The following is a 12,062-nucleotide window of genomic DNA, read 5'->3' as shown; positions in this document are numbered from 1 at the left end:
TATCAATCAATAATACAATTCTCTATTTCTCTTTATACATTAAATTTCAACAAATATCAAAGGCGAAAATTGGCGGATGGTAGAGAAACCTACTGAAGAAATTGAGGTATGATGCGATAGGTTCATGGCTTGTAAATATTTTATTCATTTACATATTAAATAATTCATTCTGTTTTTATGTGCCTCAATGCTGCTGTTGCTTTCTTTCTGTCTCTCTCCTACTTTAATTGTTTTGTTGTCTTCTATTCTAGGTGCTGTATGGAGCTGATTTGGAAACTGGGGTTTTTGGCAGTGGTTTTCCAAAAATCTCTAATCAAGGTGGCTCTCTTTCAGAGAAGTATACAAAATCAGGCTGGAACTTGAACAATTTCCCTCAGCTTTCGGGTTCTGTCCTTTCATATGAAAGCAGTGATATATCAGGTGTTTTGGTGCCACGGTTGTATATCGGAATGTGCTTTTCCTCATTCTGTTGGGTATGACCAAACGGCTCTTTATCAGTTTCATGGAATAGATCATTGTATCTCTATTCACTTGACATTATTATGTGTGCTTTGCAATTTAATACATGAATGCATATGTAATCGGGGCTTGTGTGCATGTTCATATGTGGTCATTTGGCCAACACTTGAAGAATAACCTATTGGGCATTCCTTTATTGATGGTGAAAAATATAATAATTGATAATTCAATAATAAAGTGTTATGATTAATAAGGAAAACCCTACTGATCAATTCAAAATACACATTTTTTATGTGAGCAATCCCTTCCAATTTCATAAATTCAATCCGCTAGGAGAGACATTTTTGAAGGGATTGTAATTGTTTAATCTATTGTTGATATTCATAGTTTTGGGTGATGAATGGTTTGATATACATAGTTGGGGTCCATTTCATAACAACTTAAGCTTTTGGGAATGGTGGTTTGGTATACATTTGCATTTGATCCCCATTTTCATTCTTTATTCTCTCGTTTGCATTATTTCTTCTCTATATATGGATGTTTGCATCTGCCTGTTCAAGACGGGATTGCATGTAAGGGAGGGTGTTAAATAGCTTGATATACATTGTTGGGCCTATCTTTTTACAACATAAGTGTTTGGAACTAGTGGTGACTTGACATTGGCTTCTTGTGTCATGACTATCATGACATGATTTCTTCATGGAATTTGAAAACTCAAAACTTAGGTTGAAACTTAAAAGGAACTATTTGGTCTTACTCGAATAAGAGCAGAAGACAAAATTTAAGTTGCCCCCTTGATATGTTGAATGGATTTAGCCACTTAAATTGCACGGGCAAGCACTGTATATGCACCGCTGTACCAGATAACATAGAAAACTTGTGAGAGACGTTGTAATTTGTGCATTGGCCCACTTTTTCTCCCTACCGAAGCAAAAAAAAAAGTAGAACCTAGAGATTGGAGAGCTATTTGTGACGCATAGTTTGTTTCTTTTGTTAGGCTTGGTTTGTTTTTCATTTCGAGAGGACTCCTTGTCCTCATTTTGTACGTCATTTTTTTTTAAATCTTTAATAATATTCCTTTTGTTGCCAATAAAAAAAGAAAAAAAAGAGTGAACAATAATAAAAGAAGACATATAGGGTGATATTTGTAGGATGCTTTGAATCATGTAAAATGTTAGCTAGGGATATCATTGTTTTTTATATTTTCTGATTGTTTTGTTTCATCTTTCTTTCTTAATTTTTGTGAACAGCATGTTGAAAATCACCACTTGTACTCATTGAATTACATGCATTGGGGTGCTCCAAAAATATGGTACGGTGTCCCAGGAAAAGATGCTCTTAAACTGGAAGCAGCTATGCAAAAGCATTTGCCTGATCTTTTTGAGGAACAGCCAGACTTGCTTCATAAACTGGTAAGTGTGAGTGTCATTCCTTCTATTTGCGATTATGTTATTTTCTGTTTTGAAAATTGTGTCTGGGATTTCTATCCCTTACATTGTTTGGGCATGCCAGATTTTGTAACTAGCCAAACCGTAAAATCTTCTGTGAATTCTTAGTTACATTTAGAAAATAGCATGCTTGCTTTATTCTCATATATTACAGTGCTTAATCTCCCTGAACTTGTTTTTCTTTTAACAGGTCACGCTACTGTCCCCCTCCGTAGTAAAATCTGACGGAGTACCTGTCTATCGGTGTGTTCAGAACTCAGGAGAGTTTATTCTAACGTTCCCTCGAGCATATCATTCTGGGTTCAACTGTGGCTTCAACTGTGCAGAAGCAGTAAATGTAGCTCCTGTTGACTGGTTGCCTCATGGGCAGGATGCTATTGAGCTCTATCTTGAGCAAGGCAGAAAAACTACAATTTCCCATGATAAACTGTTGTTTGGGGCAGCAAGAGAAGCTGTCAAAGCACACTGGGAACTTGATTTACTGGGAAAAAATACTTCAGATAACTTAAGATGGAAGGAAGTATGTGGAAAGGATGGGATTTTAACAAAAGCACTCAAGGTAAGGTCAAATACTGCTCGTTACTTGTCTTGACGTCTTTTTGATAATATAGATAATTTGCATCCTTTAGAATGTAACTCTTATGTGAATGATATATTTAGGTTTAAATTATGAAAAATATGTAAATTTTTAATTATATTTAGTGTAATGTTACACATTTTTTTTTTAAATATTATTTTTGAATAAATTATTCTTATATGAAATATAATGAATTTTTAAATATGTAAAATTTTAATGTGTCTTAAATGTGTTGTGTTCTGCATTTTGTCAAAATCAACTTGTTGTCGTGTCAATGTCGTGCTACAAAGTATTGAAATATATGTGGTCAATTTCACGATTAATAAAAAAAGTATAATTTGTGCTGGAAATTTGTGTTAATGCATATAATAAGATAGTGGCATGTATATAATATGATAGTGGTGTTGGTGGTAGATAGTGGCATGTATATAATATGATAGTGGTGTTGGTGGTAGATAGTGGCATGTATAGAATATGATAGTGGTGTTTGTGGTAAATAGTGGCATGTATATAATATGATAGTGGTAGATAGTGGTAATATATATTATGTAAGTGGCATATAATGGGTTATAATGATGTTTGTAATATCTCCTATATAAGGAGTGTCATTTGGTCTTGTAAAATAAGAAGTTTTGAATATAACAGAAATATATTCCTTCTTCCTCATATTTTTCGGAGTTCTTCTTCCTCAAAGTTTCTAAGTTGGTATCAGAGCAACAAAAAACACAGCAGCCCTAAAACCGTCATAGCCATGTCGGAAGTCACGTCCGAAACCACTTCAACCCCTGCCGCTGCCATTCCAGTGAAAACGTCCAACTCTCACTCTGTCCAAATCACCACCATCCGCCTAAATGGTGATAATTTTCTCCGCTGGTCACAATCTGTCCGGATGTATATCCGTGGGCAAGGAAAGATCGGTTACATCACTGGTGACAAGAAGGCTCCTGCTGTTAATGATCCGCTGTTCGACAGTTGGGACGCTGAAAACTCCATGGTTATGACATGGTTGGTCAATTCCATGGAGGAGGATATAAGCTCTAATTACATGTGCTATCCTACTGCACAAGAATTGTGGGATAATGTTAGTCAGATGTATTCTGACCTAGGAAATCAATCTCAAGTTTTCGAATTAACTTTGAAGTTGGGAGAGATTCGTCAAGGAGATGATTCTGTCACCAAATATTTCAATTCGTTGAAAAGGTTGTGGCAGGATCTTGACATCTTTAACACATACGAATGGAAATCGGTTGACGACTGCAACCACTACAAGAAAACTGTGGAAGACAGCCGTATTTACAAGTTTCTTGCCGGCCTCAACATTAAGTTCGATGAAGTGCGAGGAAGAATTATTGGCAGACCTCCTCTCCCATCCATTGGCGAAGTATTTGCCGAAGTCAGAAGAGAAGAGAGCCAAAGGAGCGTCATGCTTAAGAAAAAAGGTACTGGTGAATCAATTGAAATTTCTGCTTTAATTAGCGATGCTGCGGCCAACAAGGCTGCAAATTACCAGCGCAGGTTTGATGATAAGCCACGGGTCTGGTGTGATTTTTGCAACAAGCCTCGCCATACACGCGAAACGTGTTGGAAGATCCATGGCAAACCTGTCAACTGGAAAAGCAGCAAACAAGGAGAGAAGAATCGTGGCTTTCCTACCGCTAATGAAGCCGATTCAGGTCCCTTCAACAAAGAGCAGATTGATCAACTCTTAAAGCTGATAAAATCCAACTCCTCATCCGGTACTCCTAGTGTTTTGTTGGCACAAACAGGTAGAAATCCTAAAGCCTTCTCTTGCCTAAACTTCTCTCCGTGGATCATAGATTCCGGTGCCTCCGATCACATGACTAGTTTTTCCCATTTATTTAGTACCTATTTCCCTTGTTCTGGTCATGACAAAATCAGAATAGCCGATGGTAGTTTTTCACCTATTGCAGGAAAAGGATTTATTAAACTAACTGAGAAAATTAATCTCAATGCTGTTCTTCACGTCCCCAACTTAGCCTGTAACCTTTTGTCTGTCAGTAAACTATCTAAGGATTCTAATTGTCGTGTTACATTTTTTGAATCCCATTGTGAATTTCAGGACCAGAACTCGGGGATGATGATTGGGCGTGCTAGGATGCTTGAAGGTCTTTACTACTTTGATGAAGTACCTGTTAGTAATAAAAAAGCTCAGAGCTTTAATAGTACTAGTTCAATCTCTGTTCGAGAAAAAATAATGCTATGGCACTATAGGCTAGGACATCCTAGTTTTCTTTATCTGAAACATTTATTTCCAGAATTATTTTAAGGGATTGATTGTTCTTCTTTTCATTGTGAAAGTTGCATTTTTGCAAAATTTCGTCGCTCTACTTATTTGCCAAAACCTTACCAGGCTTCCAAACCTTTTTATTTGATTCATAGTGATGTTTGGGGCGCTTCTAAAATCACTACTCTTTCTGGTAAAAGATGGTTTGTTACATTTATTGATGACCATACCCGCTTATGTTGGATTTATTTGATGAATAAAAAATCTGACGTGAAAAATTTATTCACAAATTTTTACAATATGATTGAAAACCAATTTCAAACCAAAATTGGTATTTTACATTCTGATAATGGAACAGAATATTTTAATGAGCAGTTGGGTGAGTTTTTGGAAAAAAAGGAAAATTTTCATCAATCTACATGTCGGGATACCCCTCAACAAAATGGCATTGCAGAACGAAAAAATAAACATCTACTTGAAGTAGCACGTGCTATAATGTTTTACATGCATATTCCTAAATATTTATAGGGTGAAGCAATTTTAACAGCCTCTTATTTGATAAACAGGATGCCTACAAAGGTGTTAACATACAAAACACCTTTCGATTGTCTCAAAACTTTTTTTCCTGACACGAGGTTGTTTTCTGATTTACCCGCCAAAGTTTTTGGATGTACTGCCTATGTTCATGTTCCCAGTCAATTTCGTTCAAAACTTGACCCCCGTGCTATAAAATGTGTTTTTTTGGGTTATTCCTCAAACAAAAAGGGGTATAAGTGTTTCGATCCTCAAACCAAGAAATTTCATGTGAGTATGGATGTGTCATTTGTGGAAACAAAATCCTATTTTCCCAACACTTCTCTTCAGGGGGAGACAAGTGGAGTAGAAGACCGTTTTTGGGATATTTCTATCCCGCTCCCCAATGTCATTTATCCTACACAAAAACCACATCTGTCTGATAATGATCACTTAGGAGAACCAAGTTCTATGGTGCCTAGTCAAGAAGATTCTTGTTTAGGGGGAGAAGTACTACAAAATGATCTAAATCCTGAGCTTCAGGTTTATACTAGGAAGCGATTTCATCTGAGGAATAATAACCCGAATGTCCATCCTAATGACCCGAATGTCCACCCGAGTTCTGGCATCGAAATTTTAGGTAATCCTATTCCTTCTATTTCCGACCTTGATGTTCCTATAGCAATTAGGAAAGGTGTCCGAAATTGCATTAAACATCCTATTGCAAATTACCTCTCCTATCCAAGACTGTCTAAAAACTATAGAGCTTTCACATCTAGGATTTCACACTTGTTTGTTCCAAGGAATATACAGGAAGCATTGGATGATCCGAATTGGAAATTAGCAGTCATGGAAGAGATGAATGCTTTAAGGAGAAGTGGTACTTGGGAGATAGTTGATCTACCCAAAGACAAGAAAACAGTTGGGTGTAAATGGGTATTTACGATAAAATGTAACGCAGATGGAAGCGTTGAGAGATACAAGGCGAGACTGGTGGCTAAAGGCTTCACTCAAACTTATGGGATCGACTATCAGGAGACGTTTGCTCCTGTTGTTAAAATAAATTCCAACAGAGTACTGTTATCTCTTGCAGTAAATTCAGATTGGCCTCTACATCAACTTAACATTAAAAATGCATTTCTCAATGGTGATCTTGAAGAGGAGGTGTTCATGAGTCTACCGCCGGGATTTGAGCAGAGACTTGGAAGCGACAGAGTATGCAGATTGAACAAGTCATTATACGGACTCAAACAATCACCAAGAGCGTGGTTTGAACGCTTTGGGAAGGCAGTTATCAGTTGTGGCTTCTCGCAGAGTCAAGCAGATCACACAATATTTTATAAACATTCAAAAAACAGTAAAATTGCAATTTTGATTGTTTATGTTGATGACATCATTTTAACTGGTAATGATGAAGCAGAGTTAGCAGCTCTCAAAGAGAAACTCGCAAAAGAATTTCACATTAAGGATGTGGGAGCCCTCAAGTATTTCCTCGGAATGGAATTTGCAAGATCCAAGGACGGTATATTCGTTAATCAGAGAAAATATGTTCTTGATCTCCTTGGAGAAACAGGTATGCTTGGTTGTAAGATGGTGGAGACTCCGACCGAGCCTAACTTGAAGTTACAAGCTGCTAAGGTTGAAGAAGTCAAAGAGAGGGAACAATATCAGCGACTTGTCGGGAAATTGATTTACTTGTCTCATACGCGGCCTGATATTGCCTTTGCAGTCAGCATGGTAAGTCAGTTCATGCACTCACCAGGGGCAGAGCACTTTGAGGCCGTTTATAAGATCTTAAGATATTTGAAAGGTACTCCAGGGAGAGGCTTACTGTTCAAGAAACATGGACATCTTCAAGTTGAAGTATACACAGATGCAGACTGGGCAGGAAGTGTTACAGACAGGAGATCAACATCCAGATACTGCTCCTTTGTAGGTGGGAACCTAGTTACATGGCGGAGTAAAAAACAGAATGTGGTAGCTAGAAGTAGTGCAGAAGCAGAGTTCAGAGCTGTTGCCCATGGAATCTGTGAAGTAATGTGGATTAAAAGAATTCTTGAAGAATTAAAGCTTTCTCACCCGACACCTATGAAGGTCTATTGTGACAACAAAGCAGCTATATCTATAGCTCATAATCCAGTTTTACATGATCGCACAAAACATATAAAAGTGGATAAACATTTCATCAAGGAGAAAATCAATGCTGGCATAATCTGTATGACCTACCTTCCAACAGGTGAACAATTAGCTGATGTGCTAACGAAGGGACTACACAAGAAGCAATTTGATAAGCTGACTAGCAAGCTGGCTATGGAAGATATCTTCAAACCAGCTTGAGGGGGAGTGCTGGAAATTTGTGTGAATGCATATAACAAGATAGTGGCATGTATATAATATGATAGTGGTGTTGGTGGTAGATAGTGGCATGTATAGAATATGATAGTGGTGTTGGTGGTAGATAGTGGCATGTATATAATATGATAGTGGTAGATAGTGGTAATATATAATATGTAAGTGGCATATAATGAGTTATAATGATGTTTGTAATATCTCCTATATAAGGAGTGTCATTTGGTCTTGTAAAATAAGAAGTTTTGAATATAACAGAAATATATTCCTTCTTCCTCATATTTTTCGGAGTTCTTCTTCCTCAAAGTTTCTAAGTATTTGAATCTATTGCCATGGACAAATAATGCTAGCATTGATGCATCAAAATTTGCGCTGACACCAGCTTTGCATACTTGATGTCTTTTCTTTTATTGTAATGGTGTTGAATTTGTTGCTATATTGTCTTCTTCCCAGAGTCGTGTCAAGATGGAGCGGTTGAGGAGGAAATGTTTTTGCAATCATTCGCAGGCAGTGAAGATGGAGAGCAGTTTTGATGCCACCACTGAGAGGGACTGCAGTGTATGTCTTTTTGATTTGCACTTGTCTGCCACGGGATGTCACTGTTCACCGGAGAGATATGCGTGGCTGAATCATGCAGAGCAGTTGTGTTCATGTTCTTGGAGTGCCAAATTTTTTCTCTTTCGGTACGACATCAATATATTAGATTTTCTGGTCAAAGCTTTGGAAGGGAAACAGGGTGCAGTATACAGATGGGGAAAGCAAGATCTTAGGCTGGCTTTGAGTCCTTATGTCTCAAAAGACAATCCGCAATTCCCTGGGCTTATTGAGAATTTATCTTGTTCTTCACAACCATCCGCAACTTCCTTAAAAGGGGACAGAAGAGAAAGAAATGTTGGATGAAATACCAAAATCACGTGGTTTGAAAGATGTGAAGGCATCATCTACATCACCGAAGTCCTCATATGAATTCAAGGTGGCAAATTGTAGCTCTCAGAAGATCAAGAAAGAAGCGTTTCATTTGGGTCATAATTTAAGAACTTCAGTTTGTCAGCTTTCTCAAGAAGACGACACTGACAACTTGGCTAGAGTGAAACTTGAAGTGAAGAAGAAGAAGTCTTCATTTTCAGGGAACGATAATGTTATACTTCTTAGTGATGATGAGGGTGAGAAGTCAAATATGCCACTTTCAGAAAGAGAAAAACAGACTTCGGAAAAGCATACAAAACATTTTGAGAGGCTTTCAGGTTTTGTTAATACAATGAGTGCCAGTAATTGTGTTCAAATTTGACCAGCCCCGTAACTAAGGTGAAAGTGATGGGTGAAGGGGATCGGAATTTGTTACCTGATAGGGAAAAGAATAAATTTCCGTCTAGCACAGATTTTAATAAAAATGTTGAAGACTTCTCAAATACCAAAGAGACTGGTGATTGTAATAATATGGATAGATATTTTCACCAGAAGGGTCCTCGTATTGCAAAGGTGGTGAGAAGAATCAATTGCAATGTTGAGCCTTTGGAATACGAAATTGTGCATTCAGGAAAGTTATGGTGTGACAGTCGGGCCATTTTTCCTAAAGGTACTTGTTGCACGTATGTTGCACGTCTATAGTTCAATTAGATTTACTTTTCTTGGGCAAAAAGATTTAACTTAAGCATGTTCTTTGGTTTATGCAGGATTCAAAAGCCGGGTTAGGTATATTAGTGTTTTAGATCCAACAAAAGCGTGTTACTACGTTTCAGAAATTCTGGATGCTGCATGGGATGGACCACTTTTTATTGTAATTGGAACTTTCAAATGCCAGAGTTGTCCAGACGTTTTGTTTACTTATGGTCAATTATGTAGTTCGATTTAATAAAATGACATGCACACTTGAAAAAAAGGAAAAAGAAAAAAAAGGTTCTGACTTGAATTTGTTAGTGGTCTTTTTACACAAAGATTATGTGATGAATTGTTGATGCTTCAATAATATTTGGTGCAGTCAAAGAAGAGCTGATATAATGGCACTGTTTTAAGCTTTGCATTCTAATTTTTTCAGGTTTCTGTAGAGCATTGTCCAAGTGAGGTATTCATTCATGTTTCAGCTGCTAAATGCTGGGAAATGGTTAGAGAGAGAGTGGATCAAGAGATCATGAAGCAACATAAACTGGGAAGAATGAGGCTTCCTCCTCTGCAGCCTTGTGGGAGTCTTGATGGCTTTGAAATGTTTGGCGTTTTTTCTCCAGCAATTTTGCAGGTAAACTCAATTCGATGCTAGAATTTGTTTCCTGGTTACAACAATGGTGTGAACATCACCTCTTGTATGAGTTCTGTGCTCCGACGTTTTATTATACTTTGCAATTTACTTAAATATATTTTTTTCCCAGTTTTGGGTTCTGTAGTATTTAGTTTATCCATCTGCCGGGTACTTTTTGATACACTCAAAACCCTGTCGACCTTAAAATTATGTTATGAAAAAAATGCCTTGGTAAGTTTATGCAAGTTTGAATTAAGTTAATTAGAAATATTATGAGTTGAATCCTCATAATTATTATAAGCCAATTCTCCTTTTTGAGTCTGACATTTGTTCGAAATTTTAACCAAATGATATATATATATATATTTATTTATTTATTTTATTGGAACTTGTTAGTGACCATCCAATTGAGAAGTAGTCAAAAAACGCGAGTTCTTCATAAATGACGACTTATTCTTTCATGTCAACTGATTTGATCTTCAATCCTTTTATTTCTTAATTTTTTTTTTCATGGGAATTTTGCATAGGTTATCCAGGCAATGGACCAAAATCGAGTTTGTACAGAGTACTGGAAATCCCATCCCCAAATGCAGATTCCACAACATTTCCAATATCAAGAGAATGGCCAAAAACTCTTTCTGAGAACCAATGTGGCAAATGTTCAAGAAGCCAGCAACAGCCAAGGAGTTGATGCAATACTTAGCGGCTTATTCGAGTAGGCAAATCCAGAAGAACTACATGCACTGCACAGCATTGTGAGTGATAACATGTCCACTGCAGATCAAAACCTAATGACTCGGCTTCTTAACAGAGAGATTCAGAAAGGCTGGAGATGATTTATGTTTAAGTCTCGTGGGGTTGAGACTACCGTACGTGCCAGAATTTTGTACACGTTGACATCCAATTCTATGGTCACAATGTGCATAAATTTTTGTACATCCATTTTCAGCAGAGGGGAATAACAAATAGTTTCAATTTTTTTTTATATATTTTTATTTTTGTACAACAGCTATAGATTAAAAAAAAAAAGTATGCAGTTCAGGCAAGTATCGACAATAAACAACAATGCTTCTTACATGAAAAGATTGCCATATATGCTTATTATATGTTTTTATTTTAATTTATTTTTTTCCCAGCTACTTGGTTTTAGTGGTCTTGGTTTGGACTTCAAGGGATACATAAGTTCAAAATATGTATCTATATCATAATTATTGAATGGGGGTTGTGGTTTTGAATTTGAGGTAATCACATTTTGTGCAAATATTGTGCCAATTTTGTGCAAATTATGTTAAACATTAAGTCTCTATTTAATTTATTCGTTTCATATCTCATGAAATGGGTACTAAACTAGTTTATTAAATCTAATTTAGCTCGTAAGAAACTTTATGAACTCTAAAGCAAGAGAAGTAAGTTCTTTTGAAAGTACAATAAGATCAATTAATTGAATTTTAATCAATATAATTTACAAAAAAATTATAATTTTTTATGAAAATATAAGTAAATTTGTAGGAATGGTCATTTTTTCTCGCTTTGCTCTGCTCCCGCATCTCTCACCCAGCCCCATGTGGTTTTTCATGGCCTGATAAAGAAGTGGGATAGGGACGGATTTTACATTTCTCGTCCCGTTTAACCGGACAACCACTCCGATTGTATTTCTTATATATATAATATATAGAATTTATTTATTTTTCATTATGATAAAAAAAAAATACTAAGGTGTTTGACATAACCTATATAAGTACGTTTATTTAGATAAATACACTTATTTGGGTCACATTATCTCTCTACTTTTCTGTACAATTTTTTCATAAAAAATCAAAAGTACACTTATTTAGATTGTCCCAAATATTACTCATTTATTTCTCATTTTATATCTTATAATTCTCATTTTGTATAAATTATTATTTGTAATATATCATATTATTTATAATTTTTATTAATATTTTATTCTTCAACTTACTAAATTAACCCATCTCCCGCTCTACTCCTACCCCTTCCTTGCCACCTCTGATTTGTGGTGCCCACGATATAATACAGGATGGGAGCGAATTACTATAAACCTGTCCAAACCTGACTCGTGACTATTCCTATAAGTTTGTATCTAGTGTAAGTGAAATTTATGATGTGAGATACAACTCTCATTCACATCTGTTAGAAATAGTTTTGGAAAATTAAAATTTTTCTAAACTTTGGTCTATTTTTTAGGTGGGATCCATGCGTCAAAGTTGGCGGGTCTAA

At 36.3% G+C, this 12,062-nt stretch overlaps 1 pseudogene across 1 annotated transcript in view; it reads left to right on the top strand.

Moving 5' to 3' along the window:
- Positions 1 to 10,944, top strand: part of LOC114274011 (putative lysine-specific demethylase JMJ16) — a 43,941-nt pseudogene extending 32,997 nt beyond the window's left edge. Inside the window, exons 5-14 of the transcript XR_014339196.1 lie at positions 60 to 106; positions 252 to 473; positions 1,710 to 1,871; positions 2,098 to 2,466; positions 8,045 to 8,490; positions 8,579 to 8,754; positions 8,874 to 9,167; positions 9,265 to 9,368; positions 9,627 to 9,824; positions 10,352 to 10,944. The product of XR_014339196.1 is annotated as a putative lysine-specific demethylase JMJ16 (transcript). The remainder of the gene's footprint in view (positions 1 to 59; positions 107 to 251; positions 474 to 1,709; positions 1,872 to 2,097; positions 2,467 to 8,044; positions 8,491 to 8,578; positions 8,755 to 8,873; positions 9,168 to 9,264; positions 9,369 to 9,626; positions 9,825 to 10,351) is intronic.
- Positions 10,945 to 12,062: the final 1,118 nt, after the last annotated feature.

This window comes from Camellia sinensis, chromosome 8 (assembly GCF_055761805.1).
Source record: "Camellia sinensis isolate YWXY chromosome 8, ASM5576180v1, whole genome shotgun sequence".
Taxonomy (NCBI): Eukaryota; Viridiplantae; Streptophyta; class Magnoliopsida; order Ericales; family Theaceae; genus Camellia; species Camellia sinensis.
Note: the sequence above shows the minus strand (reverse complement) of the source record. Positions and strands in the feature narration are given on the sequence as shown.